This window comes from Somniosus microcephalus, chromosome 1 (assembly GCF_052327205.1).
Source record: "Somniosus microcephalus isolate GS21.2 chromosome 1, FLI_Smic_1.0, whole genome shotgun sequence".
NCBI classification, from domain to species: domain Eukaryota; kingdom Metazoa; phylum Chordata; class Chondrichthyes; order Squaliformes; family Somniosidae; genus Somniosus; species Somniosus microcephalus.
In genome coordinates this window covers 437,317,234-437,336,037 of record NC_140987.1, presented here as the reverse complement: position 1 = coordinate 437,336,037, position 18,804 = coordinate 437,317,234, and the positions used below count along the sequence as shown (strand labels likewise).

Below are 18,804 nucleotides of genomic sequence, written 5' to 3'. Positions count from 1 at the left end.
CAGAGCGCTCTGTACATTAAACTGTGCATTTTTACTTCTCTCAAACTATTTGGTTGTGTGAGTTTATTCACATAAGTCTAAGTTGGGTAACGCGTCAACCTCGTATATCACTTGGCACGCTCAGGCTCCAATTAGACCCTAACAGGGCAGAAGCATGGCAGATGCAATATAACGTGGATAAATGTGAGGTTATCCACTTTGGTGTCAAAAACAGGAAGGCAGATTATTATCTGAATGGCAATAGATTGGGAGAAGGGGAAGTGCAACGAGACCTGGGCGTCCTTGTGCACCAGTTGCTGAAGGTAAGCATGCAGGTGCAGCAGGCGGTTAAGAAGGCAAATGGTATGTTGGCCTTCGTAGTGAGAGGGTTTGAGTACAGGAACAAGGATGTCTTGCTCCAGTTGTACAGGGCCTTGGTGAGACCACATCTTGAGTATTGTGTGCAGTTTTGGTCACCTTATCTGAGGAAGGATGTTCTTGCCATGGAAGGATTTCAGCGAAGATTCACCAGGCTGATACCTGGGATGGCAGGAATGACGTATGAGGAGAGATTGGGTCGATTGGGCTTGTACTCGCTGGAGTTTAGAAGAATGAGAGGGGATCTCATTGAAACATAAAATTCTGACAGGACTGGACAGACTAGATGCAGGAAGGATGTTCCCGATGGTCGGGGAGTCCAGAACCAGGGGTCACAGTCTAAGGATAAGGGGTAGGCCATTTAGGACAGAAATGAGGAGGAATTTCTTCACCCAGAGAGTGGTGAACCTATGGAATTCTCTACCACAGAAGGCAGTAGAGGCCAATTCATTCAATATATTCAAGAAGGAGTTGGATATATTTCTTAAGACTAAAGGGATCAAGGGGTATGGGGAGAAAGCAGGGACCGGGTACTGAATTTGGATGATCAGTCATGATCGCATTGAATGCCGGAGCAGGCTTGAGGGGCCAAATGGCCTACTGCTGCTCCTATCTTCTATGTTTCTATGGGCTGTGTATGGGGTATGGGCTGTGTATATCTTTATGGGCTGTGTATGGGGTATGGGCTGTGTATATCTGTATGGGTTGTATATGGTGTATGGGCTGTGTATATCTGTATATGGGGTATGGGCTGTGTATATCTGTATGGGCTGTGAATGGGTATGGGCTGTGTATATCTGTATATGGGCTGTTTATATCTGTATGGGCTGTGTATGGTGTATGGGATATGGGCTCCAAATAGTAAAATAGAGGTTAGGGAGGGCATCACGAGGGAAATTAGAGAAGCGTGCAATAAGAGCACAGCTGTCATCATAGGTGACTTTAACTTACATATAGATTGGACTAGCCTAATCAGTAAAAATAATGAGGAGGAGGAATTCCTTGAGTGTTTAAGGGATGGTTATCTGGATCAATATGTCGAGGAACCAACTCGGGAACAGGCTATATTGGACTGGGTACTGTGCAATGAGAAGGGACTAATCAGTAATCTTGTTGTACGGGGACCCTTGGGTCAGAGCGATCATAACATGATCGATTTCTCACTCGAAATGGAGAGCGAAGAAATTGACTCAGAGACTAAGGTCCTGAATTTAAACAAGGGGAATTATGATGCCATGAGACGGGAACTGAGTAGGTCTGATTGGACAACGTTCCTGAGAGGACTGGAGGTAGATAAACAATGGCAAACATTTAAAGATAGAATGACAAAATTGCAAAAATTGTGTATACCAATCTGGCATAAAAGGAAATCTAAAAAGGTGACTCAACCGTGGATAACAGGGGAAATTAGAGACAGCATAAAATCCAAAGATAGGGCGTATAAAATAGCCAAAAAAAGCACCAGAGCGGAAGATTGGGAACAGTTTAAGATAGAGCAAAGGAGGGCAAAGGGCATGATCAAGAGGGGCAAAATAGCTTACGAAAACAAGCTGGCGGAAAATATAAAAACTAACTCCAAAAGCTTTTATAAATATATCAAAAGGAAAAGACTGGTGAAAACCAAAGTTGGTCCATTGCAGTCAGATACGGGGGAATATATAATGGGAAATAAGGAAATGGCAGATCAACTAAATGCATACTTTGGGTCAGTCTTTACGAAGGAAGACACAAAAAACCTCCCTGGGATATCGGGAAAAATAGGGACATTGGCAAAGGAGGAACTGACGCAAATCAATATCTCTAAGGATATGGTGTTAAGGAAGCTAAAGGGATTGAAGGTGGACAAATCCCCAGGGCCTGATAACATGCATCCTAGGGTACTGAAGGAGGTGGCCCTAGAGATAGCGGATGCACTAAGGATGATTTTTCAGAATTCATTAGACTCGGGAACAGTGCCGATGGATTGGAGGGTAGCTAACGTTACCCCACTATTCAAAAAGGGGGGTAGGGAAAAAGCAGGTAATTACAGACCTGTAAGCCTTACATCAGTTGTGGGCAAAATGCTGGAGTCCATCATTAAGGATGAAATAGCGGAGCACTTAGCAAATGGGGACAGGATAGGACAGAGTCAACATGGATTTACAAAGGGTAAATCGTGCTTGACTAATCTATTGGAATTTTTTGAGGGAGTAACTGGTAGAATAGATGGGGGAGAGCCAGTAGATGTGGTGTACCTGGACTTCCAAAAGGCCTTCGATAAGGTCCCACATAAAAGATTAGCATGGAAAATTGAGGCTCATGGGATAAAGGGGAAAGTTTTGGCGTGGATAGGGAACTGGCTGTCAGATAGAAAACAGAGAGTTGGAATAAACGGCTCATTTTCTGAATGGCAGGCAGTAACAAGTGGGGTACCACAGGGATCTGTCCTGGGCCCCCAGCTGTTCACAATTTACATTAATGACCTGGATCAGGGAGTCGGATGCAGCATTTCCAAATTTGCAGACGACACTAAACTAGGAGGTGGGGTGGGCTCAGAGGAAGAGACCAGGAAGCTCCAGAGCGATTTGGACAGACTGGGCGATTGGGCGGATAAATGGCAGATGCACTATAATGTGGACAAGTGCGAAGTTATCCACCTTGGGTGCAGGAACGGGAGGGCAAATTATTATTTAAATGGCAATAGATTGGGAGAGGGGGAAGTACAGAGAGACCTTGGTGTTCTTGTGCACCAGTCACTGAAGGCGAGCATGCAGGTGCAACAGGCGGTCAAGAAGGCAAACGGTATGCTGGCCTTCATAGCAAAAGGGTTAGAATACAGGAACAGGGATACCTTGCTGCAGCTGTACAGGGCACTGGTGAGACCACACCTCGAGTACTGTGTACAGTTTTGGTCGCCTCATCTGAGGAAGGATGTTCTTGCCATGGAGGGGGTGCAGCGGCGATTCACCAGGCTGATACCAGGAATGGCGGGAATGACCTATGAGGAGAGACTATGTAGTTTAGGGATGTACACACTGGAGTTTAGAAGATTGAGAGGGGACCTCATAGAAGTGTATAAAATTCTGACAGGTCTAGACAGACTGGATGCAGAAGGAATGTTTCCCTTGGCGGGTGAGAACAGAACTAGAGGACATAATTTAAGGATAAGGGCTAAACCATTTAGGACAGAGATGAGGGGGAATTTCTTCACTCAGAGAGTGGTGAACCTGTGGAACTCATTGCCACAGAGGGCAGTGTACGCCAGCTCATTAAATATATTTAAGAGGGAATTAGATATATTTCTACGGGCAAAAGGGGTTAAGGGTTACGGAGAGAAGGCGGGGACGGGATACTGAATTAAAGGATCAGCCATGATCTCATTAAATGGCGGAGCAGGCACGAAGGGCCGAATGGCCTACTCCTGCTCCTATCTTCTATGTATCTATGTATCTATGTATCTATATGGAGTATGGGCTGTGTATGGGGTATGGGCTGTGTATTTCTGTATATGGGCTGTGTATATCTGTATATGGGCTGTGTATGGGGTATGGGGTATGGGCTGTGTATGGAGTATGGGCTGTGTATATCTGTATGGGGTATGGGCTGTGTATATCTGTATATGGGGTATGGGCTGTGTATATGGGGTATGGGCTGTGTATATCTGTATATGGGCTATGGGCTGTGTATGGTGTATGGGGTATAGGCTGTGTATTTCTGTATATAGTGTATGATATATGGGTTGTGTATATCTGTATATGGTGTATGGCATATCGGCTGTGTATATCTGTATATGGTGTATGATATATGGGCTGTGTATATCTGTATATGGGCTATGGGCTGTGTATATCTGTATATGGTGTATGGTATATGGGCTGTGTATATCTGTATATGGGCTATGGGCTGTGTATATCTGTATATGGGGTATGGGCTGTGTATATCTGTATATGGGGTATGGGCTGTGTATATCTGTGTATGGTGTATAGGCTGTGTATATCTGTGTATGAGGTATGGGCTGTGTATGGTGTATGGTGTATGGGCTGTGTATGGTGTATGGGCTGTGTATATCAGTGTATGGTATATGGGCTGTGTATATCTGTGTACGGTGTATGGGCTGTGTATATCTGTGTATGGGGTATGGGCGGTATATGGTGTATGGGCTGTGTATATCTGTATATGGGGTATGGGCTGTGTATATCTGTATATGGGGTATGGGCTGTGTATATCTGTATATGGGGTATGGGCTGTGTATATCTGTATATGGGGTATGGGCTGTGTATATCTGTATATGGGGTATGGGCTATGTATATCTGTGTATGGGGTATGGGCTGTGTCTATCTGTATGGGCTGTGTATATCTGTATATGGTGTATGGGCTGTGTATATCTGTAATATGGGGTATGAGCTGTGTATATCTGTATGGGCTGTGTATATCTGTATATGGTGTATGGGATGTGTATATCTGTATATGGGGTATGGGCTGTGTATATCTGTATATGGGGTATGGGCTGTGTATATATCTGTATATGGGGTATGGGCTGCGTATATCTGTATATGGTGTATGGGCTGTGTATATCTGTATATGGTGTATGGGCTGTGTATATCTGTATATGGGGTATGGGCTGTGTATATCTGTATATGGTGTATGGGCTGTGTATATCTGTATATGGTGTATGGGCTGTGTATATCTGTATATGGGGTATGGGCTGTGTATATCTGTAAGGGGTATGGGCTGTGTATATCTGTATATGGGGTATGAGCTGTGTATGGTATATGGGCTGTGTATATGGTGTATGGGCTGTGTATATCTGTATATGGTGTATGGGCTGCGTCTATCTGTATGTGGGCTATGGGCTGTGTCTATCTGTATATGGTGTATGGGCTGTGTATATCTGTATAATATGGGGTATGGGCTGTGTCTATCTGTATGGGCTGTGTATATCTATATATGGGCTATGGGCTGTGTCTATCTGTATATGGTGTATGGGCTGTGTATATCTGTGTATGGTGTATGGGCTGTGTATATATCTATAATATGGAGTATGGGCTGTGTATGGTATATGGTGTATGGGCTGTGTATATCTGTATATGGGGTATGGGCTATTTATATCTGTGTATATCTGTATATGGGGTATGGGCTGTGTATATATCTGTATAATATGGGGTATGGGCTGTGTATACATCTGTATAATATGGGGTATGGGCTGTGTATATATCTGTATAATATGGGGTATGGGCTGTGTATACATCTGTATAATATGGGGTATGGGCTGTGTATACATCTGTATAATATGGGGTATGGGCTGTGTATACATCTGTATAATATGGGGTATGGGCTGTGTATATATGTATAATATGGGGTATGGGCTGTGTATACATCTGTATAATATGGGGTATGGGCTGTGTATATATCTGTATAATATGGGGTATGGGCTGTGTATATATCTGTATAATATGGGGTATGGGCTGTGTATACATCTGTATAATATGGGGTATGGGCTGTGTATACATCTGTATAATATGGGGTATGGGCTGTGTATATATCTGTATAATATGGGGTATGGGCTGTGTATACATCTGTATAATATGGGGTATGGGCTGTGTATACATCTATAATATGGGGTATGGGCTGTGTATATATCTGTAATTAAAATGGGGTATGGGCTGTGTATATATCTGTATAATATGGGGTATGGGCTGTGTATATATCTGTATAATATGGGGTATGGGCTGTGTATATATCTGTATAATATGGGGTATGGGCTGTGTATACATCTTTATAATATGGGGTATGGGCTGTGTATATATCTGTATACGGGGTATGGGCTATGTATACATCTGTATAATATGGAGTATGGGCTGTGTATATATCTGTATAATATGGGGTATGGGCTGTGTATATATCCGTGTATGGGCTATATATGTATATCTGTATAATATGGGCTATGGGCTGTGTATATCTGTATATGGGGTATGGGCTATGTATATCTGTGTATATCTGTATGTGGGGTATGGGCTGTGTATATTATCTGTATAATATTGGGTATGGGCTGTGTATATATCCGTGTATGGGCTATATATGTATATCTGTATAATATGGGGTATGGGCTGTGTCTATCTGTATGGGCTGTGTATATATCTGTATAATATGGGGTATGGGCTGTGTCTATCTGTATGGGCTGTGTATATATCTGTATAATATGGGGTATGGGCTGTGTATATATCCGTGTATGGGCTATATATGTATATCTGTATGTATAATATGGGCTGTGTCTATCTGTATGGGCTGTGTGGGGGGAGGGGCGGCCGGCCGGCGTGCGGTCTCGGCAGCGCCCTCCGCAGGCAGCGAGCGGCGCCGCGGGCCAGCACGGCCTCTTTCTTCTTTTCCTTTCTTCTGCTCGCTTGTCAAGGCCCGAGAGGAACCGTAAGTACAGTCAGAAAGAGAGGGAAGGGAGAAAAAAATAACAAATTAAATTACCAGGAACTTCCTGCCTTCTTTTGTGTGGATGTAAATGAGTTCTCCAGCCTCCGAGCTGAGGCGAGGGAGGAGGGGGAAAAAGTGGCTTTAGCTCGGAAATCGGCGCGACGTTGCCACCTCTAATGAACCAGGAAGAGAAAAGCCTGTCACTCTTGTCAGTATTTTCTTCTTGACGTTATATATTTATGTATATTTTCTGAGGTAATTTTTTTTTTGTAGGTGGGGGGAGGGAGGGGCTAATTACCCTCTTTATCCTTCCCTCCTCCCAAGACGGGAGTTTAAGTGGTGAGTGGTCGTGTTGCCCCCCCCTTAACCCTCACACCCCCCTCAACCCCCTTTCAAAAGCAAATCTGGTGATCTGGGAAGGCACAAGAGGTAAAATGTGCCAGGGGTTTGAAAAAAATACACAGCCAGACTCCCCTTTTCTACATATCCACATATATATTTTAGTGGGATGTTTTCAGGCCTGTCTAGGCCTTGCACTGAAAGACACAAGTGTCCTGTGGGCGTTTTAAAGCAGTTTAGTTGGTCCTATGCAGGCATGCAGTTTAGGGTTATTCACTTATTGCACAATTTTGATTGTTTTTAATCCCCCTCCCTCTTTACACTTTTTTAAAAGTTTGTTTAAAATTTTTTTTTGACACATCAGAGTTAGTTAAATATTATCCTCAGACGCAGATATTCCTTCCTGCTTTCGGATGAGGCGTTAAACCGAGGCCCTGCCTGCTCTCTCTCTCTCGCTTGGGTGGACGTAAAAGATCCCGCGGCACTATTTCGAAGAAAAGTGGGGGACGGGGGGGCGGTGGTGGAGTTGTCCCCGGTCGATATTTATCCCTCAATCAACATCACTTTAAAAAAAAAAAAACAGATTATCCGGTCATGATCACATTGCTGTTTGTGGGAGCTTGCTGTGTGCCAATTGGCTGCCGCGTTGCCTACATTGCAACAGTGACTACACGTCAAAAGTACTTCATTGGCTGTAATGCGCTTTGGGACGTCTGGTGGTCGTGAAAGGCGCTATAGAAATGAAAGTCTTTCTTTCTTACCTCCCTAAGCATGCCAAAAGTATCCTTGATGTACATGCAGAATGCCAACTGTGTTTGGGGGTATTGTCTGCTGTCAGATTTGCACATTGTTTTTGCAAGTAAAACTTTTGAGCAAGTGTTCTAAATGGCATTAAAAAAAAATCCTATATAATTTTTATCCTGCGCATTTAAATTGGAACAAGTTTTGTTTTCAACTAAATAGCTGCCAGGGCATGCCATAAAAAAGATTTTAGTGCAAAAGTATTCGCGGTGGGACAAAATGTAATAGGAACTAAAGCATTTGTAAAAATTGCAATTTTTCATTTTAATCTAGATTTTGCTACTGCGTTATTTTCCACGTTTTATGTACGCCGCTCGCTGTAACTTTAAAGTTGCCAATTTCGTTACTCTTTCTATACATAGTTCCCAAATCTACTTCCCAGAAGGCAGGATACTCTTAAGCCATGGAGTTCTTCACAGCTACCGTGACCATGTTTCCTTTCTGCGGGACAAGGCTGCTATTTTGCGCTCTTCCCAGTGGCTTGGGTATTAGTGACGCTTGGTTGACCTCAAATTTTGCTTAAAGTTAGGATTCCATGTTGGAGTGATTTTGATTTAGGGAGAAAAAGTATTTTTGGTGTGCCCTTAGACACCCAAGGTCAATTGGTCAAATAGAGTGAGAGATACAGTAGTAAACAAATTATGTTCATCATTGTTGGGTAAACAGACTAAAAGTGCAGGAATGTGCTACTTCAATCCCATAGTAGTATGGATGTTAGATCGGGTTTAGAGCCACCCTCACTACAATCTTAATATACAAAAGCAAAGTGGACTTCTTTGATGGATTGGTGCGAATATTGTCTTCGCAATTCATGCAATCTGTGAGAGTCCATTACGTCACTTGACTTGCCATCAGACTCAACAAGCAATTATATAGATTCACTTTGCTTTCTTCAATTTTGACTTAACTTTTGTCCTACTCGTGCTTTTTTTAAGGCCTGATTGAGATGACTTTTATATCAGCCTGCTTTTTCAACTACTTTTCAAAACAGTTTGTATGTTATTAAACCCATTAGCTACATTGTTGTCCTAGTATTTAGCATATTTAACCTGTGATAGTTTTGTGTGGTATTCCCCCCCCCCCCCACTTTTTGCTTAACTTTTCCGGCTTTGAGATTTATCTAAAATATCCACTCGTATTTTCTGTTTTCAGCGACTGATGGACTTGCTGTGTGTTTCCATCATTTTGTGTTTTATTTCAGACTTCCAGCATTTGCAGTTTTTCCTTTTCTATCTCTCTTGGTGATTGGGGGGAAAAAATAACCTCAATAGCTTACAACGTGGAGTAGGTTTACAGTGAGAACAAATCTAGGTGAATTCCCATTAAATAGCAATCAAATTATCATCAGTTTTGAATCTGTAATATGTACATTCCCTGCTCAGTGGGCAGGTCCACTATGTAGTCTGAGCCAAACCAATTAGAAAGGCCCCATGTTTGATTCTTGGTCTTTGGTGAGGCAGCCAGTCTTAGCCAAGGCTGCAGTTGGAGCGCTGATATTGGCATTTAAGCTAAGGAGGGCAAAATAAGCTGATTTAACTGAGTTCCTCCTGCTGGCTGCTATCTGAAGGCCCCCGCTGGAACTGCGTGTGGACAGGAAAGGGAGAACAGGAATGGGCTCGGCTGTGATGGCTGTCAAGAGTTGAATAGCCAGTCAGCGCTCTATCAGTTGTTTATGGACTGATGGGCAAGCAGGTTAAAGCTGTAAGAGAGCCAGCTGCTTTATCACTACCAATAGTATGGACCCAGGGTGACGGGCTCGCACAGACACATGAGAAACGGGCACTTCTTTGAAGTAATATTGGCTGCTTGTGCACATGGAGCTGCATCCAGGGTAAGTAGTTCCTTTCAGGAGGGGAGAGGCAAGGTGAGAAAACTGGAAGGGAACAGAAATGATGAAGGCAGAAATGGCAGGTAAGGGAGCATTGTTCTTTGTATGGTGGTTGAGTTTTCTCAATAGGTGGGCATGGGATGACATCATTTACCAAATTAACCTTAGTACTGTAAATTCATTAATCAGTCGTGCATTCATCAGTGCTGGGGCCTCAGCTATTTACAATCTTTATTAATGACTTAGATGAAGGGACCGAGTGCAATGTATCCAAGTTTGCTGACAATTCAAAGCTAGGTGGGAAAGTAAGCTGTGAGGAGGACACAGAGGCTGCAAAGCGATATAGAAAGGTTAAGTGAGTGGGCAATAAGGTGGCAGATGGAGTATAATGTGGGGAAATGTGAGGTTATTCACTTTGATAGGAAGAATAGAAAAACAGAATAGTTTTTGAATGGTGAGAAACTATTAAATGTTGATGTTCAGAGAGATTTAGGTGTCCTCGTACAGGAAACACAAAGTTAGCATGCAGGTACAGCAAGCAATTAGGAAGGCAAATGGCATGTTGGCCTTTATTGCAAGGGGGCTGGAGTACAAGAGTAAGGACGTCTTACTACAATTGTACAGGGCCTTGGTGAGACCACACCTGGAGTACTGTGCAGAGTTTTGGTCTCCTTATCTGGGAAAGGACATACATGCCTTAGAGGCAGAACAACAACGGTTCACTAGATTGATTCCTGGGATGAGAGGGCTGTCCTATGAGGAGAGATTGAGTAGATTGGGCCTATACTCTCTGGAGTTTAGAAGAATGAGAGGTGATCTCATTGAAACATAAGATTCTGAGGGGGATTGACAGGGTAGATGCTGAGAGGTTGTTTCCCCTGGCTGGAGAGTCTAGAACTAGGGGGCACAGTCTCAGGATAAGGGGTCGGCCATTTAAGACTGAGATGAGGAGGAATTTCTTCACTCTGAGGGTTGTGAATCTTTGGAATTCTCTGCCCCAGAGGGCTGTGAATGCGGAGCCTTTGAGTATATTCAAGGCTGAAATAGATAGATTTTTGGACTCTAGGGGAATCGAGGGATATGGAGATCGGGCGGGAAAGTGGAGTTGAGGTCGATGATCAGCCATGATCTTATTGAATGGCGGAGCAGGCTCGAGGGGCCGTATGGCCGACTCCTGCTCCTAATTCTTATGTTCAAAATGTTGGACGGTAGTTCTGATTTGGCGTCTCTTCCATTGCGGGTATACTGTCCTGGCTCTTGCTATTCACACCTGTATTGGAATGTTAGAAACAGTAAGCAATACGGAGAATATTGCTCTTCAGCATGGAACTGGAGTAATAACAGTGTGCGTGGAAAAGCAAGAAAAACAAAAGGAAATCATAGAGTGACAATTAGAGGCGCAGCATTGGGTTGTTCTCAAGCTTGCCCAGTACAACAAGGAGCCATCAAAGGAGTACTACAGCCTGAGAATTTTCATTTTTCTATATTCCTAAGAGTTGCCATTTGTGGTAATTTAGCACCGAATGTTGACGTTCAGTCATCCATTTAATTGGTAATATAGTAGTACATTTTTTTAAACGAAAAGATCTTGACCTTTCTGTAGGATTGTGGCACAGGTTTCTTTTTTAAAGACTGCTATCCTGATCTGTTTACTGTTGCGAGCAGCTGGTGAGAATTATTAATCACGTGACTGTATTGTTCTGACATTGCTGTCTCGTTAACACCTGTGAATTTATTCGGTGTTTTTAAACGTCGTTTTATAAATTTACCCTTTCTTTCTCCTCGAATGCAAAATTCACCCTGAATCCTGACCTCTGCTGCAGTAAACGATCTGAATTAAAGTCAGCCAGGCTGGATGCCAGGCCTGCCTCAGAGGCAGGCCCCATGTTGGTACTACAGGAAACTCTTTTTTATCCGGCACCAACGGGACCGGCGTGGTGCCGGTTGATCAAAAAGTCCGGATTAGAGAGGTATACTTACCAAGGTACGAGAGCCCCGTACAGGGCCACAGGTGCAGGAACCCCGGTTACACGGCCACAGGTCCGGGAGTCCCGGTTACACGGCCACAGGTCCAGGAGTCCCAGTTACACGGCCACAGGTCCAGGAGTCCCGGTTACACGGCCACAGATCCAGGAACCCCGGTTACACGGCCACAGATCCAGGAACCCCGGTTACACGGCTACAGGTGCAGGAGTCCCGGTTACACGGCCACAGGTGCAGGAGTCCCGGTTACACGGCCACAGGTGCAGGAGTCCCGGTTACACGGCCACAGGTGCAGGAGTCCCGGTTACACGGCCACAGATCCAGGAGTCCCGGTTACACAGCCACAGATCCAGGAGTCCCGGTTACACGGCCACAGGTGCAGGAGTCCCGGTTACATGGCCACAGATCCAGGAGTCCCGGTTACACGGCCACAGATCCAGGAGTCCCGGTTACACGGCCACAGGTGCAGGAGCCCCGATTACACGGCCACAGGTGCAGGAGCCCCGATTACACGGCCACAGGTGCAGGAGTCCCGGTTACACGGCCACAGGTCCAGGAGTCCCGGTTACACGGCCACAGGTCCAGGAGTCCCGGTTACACGGCCACAGGTCCAGGAGTCCCGGTTACACGGCCACAGATCCAGGAGTCCCGGTTACATGGCACTTGTGCAGGAGCCCCGGTTACACGGCCACAGGTGCAGGAGTCCTGGTTACACGGCCACAGATCCAGGAGTCCCGGTTACACAGCCACAGGTGCAGGAACCCCGGTTACACGGCCACTAATATATAGTGAAACTTACCTGAACCTACTCCTGAATTTTGCCGGTTAAGAGGGGTTTCCGGATATTTTAGGTGCCGGTTAAGAGAGTTTCCTGTACTTGGATAAACTGACGGTGTAAATGGGCTGCAGTATGGTAATCCAATCCAGCCAATGCCTCCATACCATTCGTTCATGGGATGTGGGCGTCGCTGGCAAGGCCAGCATTTATTGCCCGTCCCTAGTTGCCCCAATTGCTGCTGCTTTCCTTCCATGCCAACTTTTGATTACGAAAAGTTTAAAAATACAGTCTGCATGTACATCCATTGTGCTTGGCGTGTGGGTGCCCCTGCATGAATATTACTTGATTTCAGCGCAGTACTAATATTACCTTTTGTGTCTGCTAATATAAAAGGGCAGTTCCACCAAGATGTTTGTGTGTGATTACTGGACATGGATTGCCAAACTGGGCCGAAGCTTCAGATAGTAGTGGCAGACAGTATTCTGGGTTGTATTTCTGGATGAACCCTTTCATAGTGAATGCAGTGAGATCAATTTTGACTTGTAGAACTCGCACTATGGTTGAATCCGTGGTTATATTGAAAGCCAAGAGACATAATTGAGGATCATTATATTAAATGTGTGTGTGGAGCTGCAACTGTTACACTGTGCACTCTCAATAGGATAACGGCTCAGTGGCAATTAATAGTTCAGCTACGCAAAAAAAAAATGAACATATTTTAAATTGAAGCAGCAACAACTGCTGATGATAGGTAAGCCAGCTGTTGGCCGCATTACTTGGAGGGAATGGGCAAATTGTGGGAGTCAAGACTCGAGGTGATTCAGCCTCAATCTGCAGCCAGTCAGGCTATAGTGGTATGCGTCCAAATTTGTGCTGGTGTGAAGCCAACCGCTGCAATGAATGTTGTTTACACCCGCGCCAATTTGGAATATAGCAACTTGCATTAGTAATGTGCTCCACCCATGCCAGAAAAGGTTTGGAGCACTTAACGTGGAGGAGAAGTGAGGCACCCAGCAGGAAAAGGAGAACATTTAGAATGGTGGGGGGCGGGTTAAGAGATCAAAGACCTGGTCACAGAGGTGGGTTTTTAGAGAGCTTTTGACAGCAAGAAGGAAGGTAGCAGGGCAAAGTGATTTGGGGAGCTATTCCAAAAGACAGGAGTGTAGTGACTGAATAATTAGCCCCTGAGGATGGATTGGAGGGAGCAGGGAACAAGTGGAGGGCGTGGACAGGGTCATATAGCTGGAGAAATCAGGTGGAGCGAGGTTATGGGAGGGGGATTTAAAGAGAGAGCCCATGATCTTGAAGCTGATTTCCTGCAGCACAGGGAACCAGTAGATACTGGCAATCACAGAGTTATGGGGTTGATGAGGGGGGAGTGGTTATGCAGGATTTTGCACGGGAGGGGACGTGGAACTTAAGTTCTGGCTTAGCTGCAATCTTGGAGGAAGGCAAGTGAGGTGAGTGTAGGAAAATGTAATCCTCAATGGGGATTTCAGCAGGCAATATTCAGGAGGTGGAAGATTACGGCCTGAGTGATGGAGGGGATGTGGGGTGAAAAGCTCAAGTCAATCGAGCAGGACATCAAATGCGTGCACTACTATTTAGCATGAGAACATAGTCCAGGAAGTTGATGGAGGTGGGGCCAAAGGAACATGGGTGCTGGCAGGAACTGAAAAGAACGGCTTTGGTTTGGTCAACGTTGAGCTGAAGGAAATGACTTGATGTCGACGAGACAGTGGGAACATATAGCAACTGTTTCGGAGATGAGGGTGGAAGAGGAGAGGTAGAGTTGGATGTCATTGTGGAGGCTGATTTATGTCGCTGAAGGGTAACCTGCAGATCACGTAGATGACAGATATGTAAATTGGCCTGAATATACTACATTTTTGGAGGTTGGATTTCAGGTAGAGTTCAGCCTCTAAAACGTGATGGTACGGATTTTGCAGTAGGAATAACAGTGAGGCTAACAGCGCTCGCTGTTATTAATAAGTAAATCGGACAGCAACTTTCGGCGACTGCACATGCCCAGTTAAATGCGGAAATCAGGAAGTTGCTGAATTGCCATGCTCCTCCAGAAGCTTCGCTATAACAGTACCTCGCTGAGCGACTTGCCATTGAAACACATGGAATGGCGCGAAGTTGCTGTGCTTACCCACTAGATACCCACTGAACTTGCCAGAAATAGTTGAGACTTGTTCATTAACGCCGTGATAAGTCTTAATTACTGCCAAACAACCTCTCTGGCACTGTAAATCAACTTTTAGAAGTGTGGCGTCTCATTCCTTTCGAATTGAATTATTGTTGGCGATTTAATATTAAAAAACATCTTTTTCTTTCTCTCTTTTATCTCTCTCGCTTAATCCAATCTTTCTTTCCCGATCATTACTTCGCTTTCTGTACATGATTTGGCATTGAATTAAATATTTTAACTTTCACTTCCTGGTTTAGACCCTGCGCTGCTCATTTAAGAATTCTTCAATTTGATTGGTTAAGGCGACACACAGTTGCTTGCCCTGTTCACACAGGTCCCCGATCCCCTGTAGCGGGCGCTGTGCCAAAAATGGATTTCTAATTACCCCAAGTTCCAGCGCAAAAGTTGATGAAAAGTGTAAGTGTAATGAACGGCTGGCGCCATTTGTTTGCCACTGACCACAAAATCCGGGCTTTTATATCCTTCACACGCATGTCTGTGAACTTATTCAGCAGTAAAGGACTGTTACCAAATCTTTTCTAGTTTACAATTTGATAGCGAGAATTTTGAAATGTACTGGTCTAACAATTTGTATTTGAGGATCATTAACAGAAAAAATGCTTCAGAATGGCCGTATTTTAAACAGGACAGTTAACTGACTAAATTGTCTTGTCTTGTGTGGTTTGGTGGTACCATTTTTCTTTATCAGTGACTCTTTAGCATTTACTAATGCAGCTGAGGAAATTGTTATTCTTGTGGGATAAGAGGGTATTCTTGAGCACTGGCACAAAGAAAAGATGGTGAGGGGGACAATCTAAAGACACCTCGAAGCCCAAGACAAAACTGTTCATTAAAAGTCTGCAATCCTATTTTAGTTGTTGCTCTGGAAAACTCATGTAAGTAAGGAATGCCTATTTATTGCAGACTTTCTTAAGCATCAGTTAAAGATTGTGAGTTGGCTTTTTATGTTTTGTGTGCCAGCTTGGCTCATTTGTAGCACCCACACTTCTGGGTTAGAGGTTCGAGTCTCGCACCACAAATCTGAGCCGACACTCCAGTGTAAAACTGCGGAAGTGCTGTACTGTCCGACTTGTTGTTCTTTGAATGAGGCATTAAGCTGAGCCGTCATCTGCCTGTTCAGTTAGATGTTAAAGGTCCCATGGAACTGGAAGAAGAGAAGAAAGTTCTCCTCGTGTCCTGATCAATGTTCCTCCCTCAAGCAATACCACTAAAACCGGTCATTCATCTCATTGCTGTTTGCGAGAAACTGCTTGTGCAGAGTGGCTGTTGTGTTTGCTTACGTTGCTGGTAGTAATTCATTGAATGTGAAATGTTTTGACATGTTTCTGTGGGCTATGATGAGGTATTACATAAATGCTAATCTTTCTTTGAGTGTATATACATCCAGATCCTGTTTAACTACTGTTCAAATTTAAATTGCTCGGGATGCAAGCTAGGAATTAGTGTTCCTGCTTTGGATGGCCCAAAACACGGGTGTTCAAACACCATAATGGTTACTAGAAACATAGAAACATAGAGGATAGGAGCAGGAGTCGGCCATTCGGCCCCTCGAGCCTGCTCCGCCATTCAATGAGATCATGGTTAATCATCCACATTCAGTATCCTGTCCCTGCCTTCTCCCCATATCCCTTGATCCCTTTAGCCTCAAGAAATATATCTAACTCCTTCTTGAATATATTTAATGAATTGGCCTCAACTGCCCTGTGTGGCAGAGAATTCCATAGGTTCACCACTCTCTGGGTGAAGAAATTCCTCCTCATCGCTGTCCTAAATGGCTTACCCCTTATCCTTAGACTGTGACCCCTGGTTCTGGACTCCCCCCGCCATCGGGAACATCCTTCCTGCATCTAGTCTGTCTAGTCCTGTTAGAATTTTATAAGTTTCAATGAGATCCCCTCTCATTCTTCTAAACTCTAGCGAATATAAGCCCAATCGACCCAATCTCTCCTCATACGTCATTCCTGCCATCCCAGATATCAGTCTGGTGAATCTTCGCTGCACTCCTTCCATGGCAAGAACATCCTTCCTCAGATAAGGCGACCAAAACTGCACACAATACTCAAGGTGTGCTCTCACCAAGGCCCTGTACAACTGCAGCAAGACATCCTTGTTCCTGTACTCAAACCCTCTCGCTACGAAGGCCAACATACCATTTGCCTTCTTAACAGCCTGCTGCACCTGCATGCTTACCTTCAGCGACTGGTGCACAAGGACACCCAGGTCTCGTTGCACTTCCCCTTTTCCCAATCTAGAGCAGCCTCTGCTTGTGTGAACCACCATAAAGGGACAAATGATACAAAATCAAATTTGGCCAATTGGGATCTTTATGAATACAGCCAAGTTTGGCAAATGTAGGTCAGTTTGGCTTCCAAATTGGGTTAGGGACTTGTCTCTAATACGTGCACACATACTTTGTAGTAACACCAGATGTTACCTACACAAATTACTCCTTGTGCTATAACTTCACTTGCATTACTACAAAGCAAGGCAACGTGTACACTTGCACACTACTCCCCAAATGAACCAGCTGGCTAAGGTAGTGAGTAGGTGAGCCATGTAAAACAGAAAGGCCCCAGCGCAGTGCTGAGTTGGCTAGTCTCAGTCTGGGTGCTGGTGGGATTGCTACATTTGGCCTTCGGGTTTCTGGTTTGGAGAACGGAGTATCAGCCAAGGTTGCCACTCCCAATTGCTACCCAATGACTCCTGCTAGCAGTACAGTACGTGTGTGTACGACATTGGTGAGGACAAGATCGGGCTTGTCTGTGATATCCCTGTGGCCAGATAGCTTGCCAAGGCTCACACTTAAAGAATGACCACCTTGCAACTCCACCCCAGCAAGGAACCATCACCTCCAGGATAAAAAGAAGTGGGGCATGGTGAACATTGGTGGAAAAGAAACTTGCATTCAGAGTTGAAAATGTGAGTGTTATGAATGTTCAGCTTTTCTTTTCATAGTTTATTCTTTCCTTTTGGTTTCTTTTTCCACTCATGTGTGTATATAAAACATAGAATTACATAGGATATATGGCACAGAAACAGGCCATTCGGCCCAACCAGTCCATGCCAGTATTTATGCTCCACTCGAGCCTCCTCCTGTCTTTCCTCATCTAACTCTATCAGCATAACCCTCTATTCCCTTCTCCCTCATATGCTTATCTAGCCTCCCCTTAAATCCATCTATACTATTCACTTCAACCACTCCCTGTGGTAGCGAGTTCCACCTTCTCACCACTCTCTGGGTAAAGAAGTTTCTTCTGAATTCCCTGTTGGATTTCTTGGTAACTGTCTTATATTGATGGCCTCTAGTTATGTTCAACCAATATATGTAATATATATATATATATATATATATTTGTATTATTCAGAGGTGAATGAAGCAGCTTTGGTTTAGATTTTCAACTTAGTTGAACTCAAACTCTCCCTAGTAGATTGAACACAAAACCTGGATCCAAACCAGTAAAATTATAGTCACAATAATACAGGTGAACAGATGGCTTGTCTCAAGATTTATTTCCAATTGTCTTATGTTAAACTGTATTTTATTTTGAAATACTTATAATAGACTTAGGGGGAAAAATTCGGTTGCTTTGCGCCTCCCGTTAGCGCCCTAAGATGGCGCTAAAGGGTCGCAAAGCAACCGGCGCCCGGGGCGCGGTGATGTTTGCGCTGCTCGCGAAATTGACCAGACATTTTGCAGCGGCACTAAACACTACCGCCACGATCTCCTGCGCCTGCAGATCGTGACGTCAGTCGAGTGTGCAACGCCCCGGTAGCGCCCCGGACTGGATATTGAGTGGCGCCCTCTGCCTTTCCGCCTGCCGCTAGCAACGACAGGTTGAGGGGTACATTTTGCAGTCGGGAAGGGGCTGGGGAGCGCTATTTAAAGGCAAACGCTTCCTGGCTTTTTTTGTCGGCGACTTTTTTGCACCACACATTCTGAGAGAGAGAGACTTCTGGAGAGATTCAACGCTGTGTGAAGGAGTTTTGGGTACTGAGCAGCACTTTTCAGGTTCTTTTTGATTTGACCTTCCTTGCATCGATTTAGAAGAGGGCTGCACTCTGAGCTCTTTCCCTGGGCCTCTCCATTGTTCTTTCCAGCAGAAT

At 44.6% G+C, this 18,804-nt stretch overlaps 1 protein-coding gene across 2 annotated transcripts in view; it reads left to right on the top strand.

Moving 5' to 3' along the window:
* Positions 1-6,637: 6,637 nt before the first annotated feature.
* The window catches only part of zbtb33 (zinc finger and BTB domain containing 33), a 32,278-nt gene continuing 20,111 nt past the window's right edge, over positions 6,638-18,804 (top strand). For both annotated transcript variants that reach the window (XR_015079977.1, XM_086001014.1), the window contains exon 1: positions 6,638-6,756. The gene's annotated coding sequence lies outside the window, so the exon portion shown is untranslated. The remainder of the gene's footprint in view (positions 6,757-18,804) is intronic.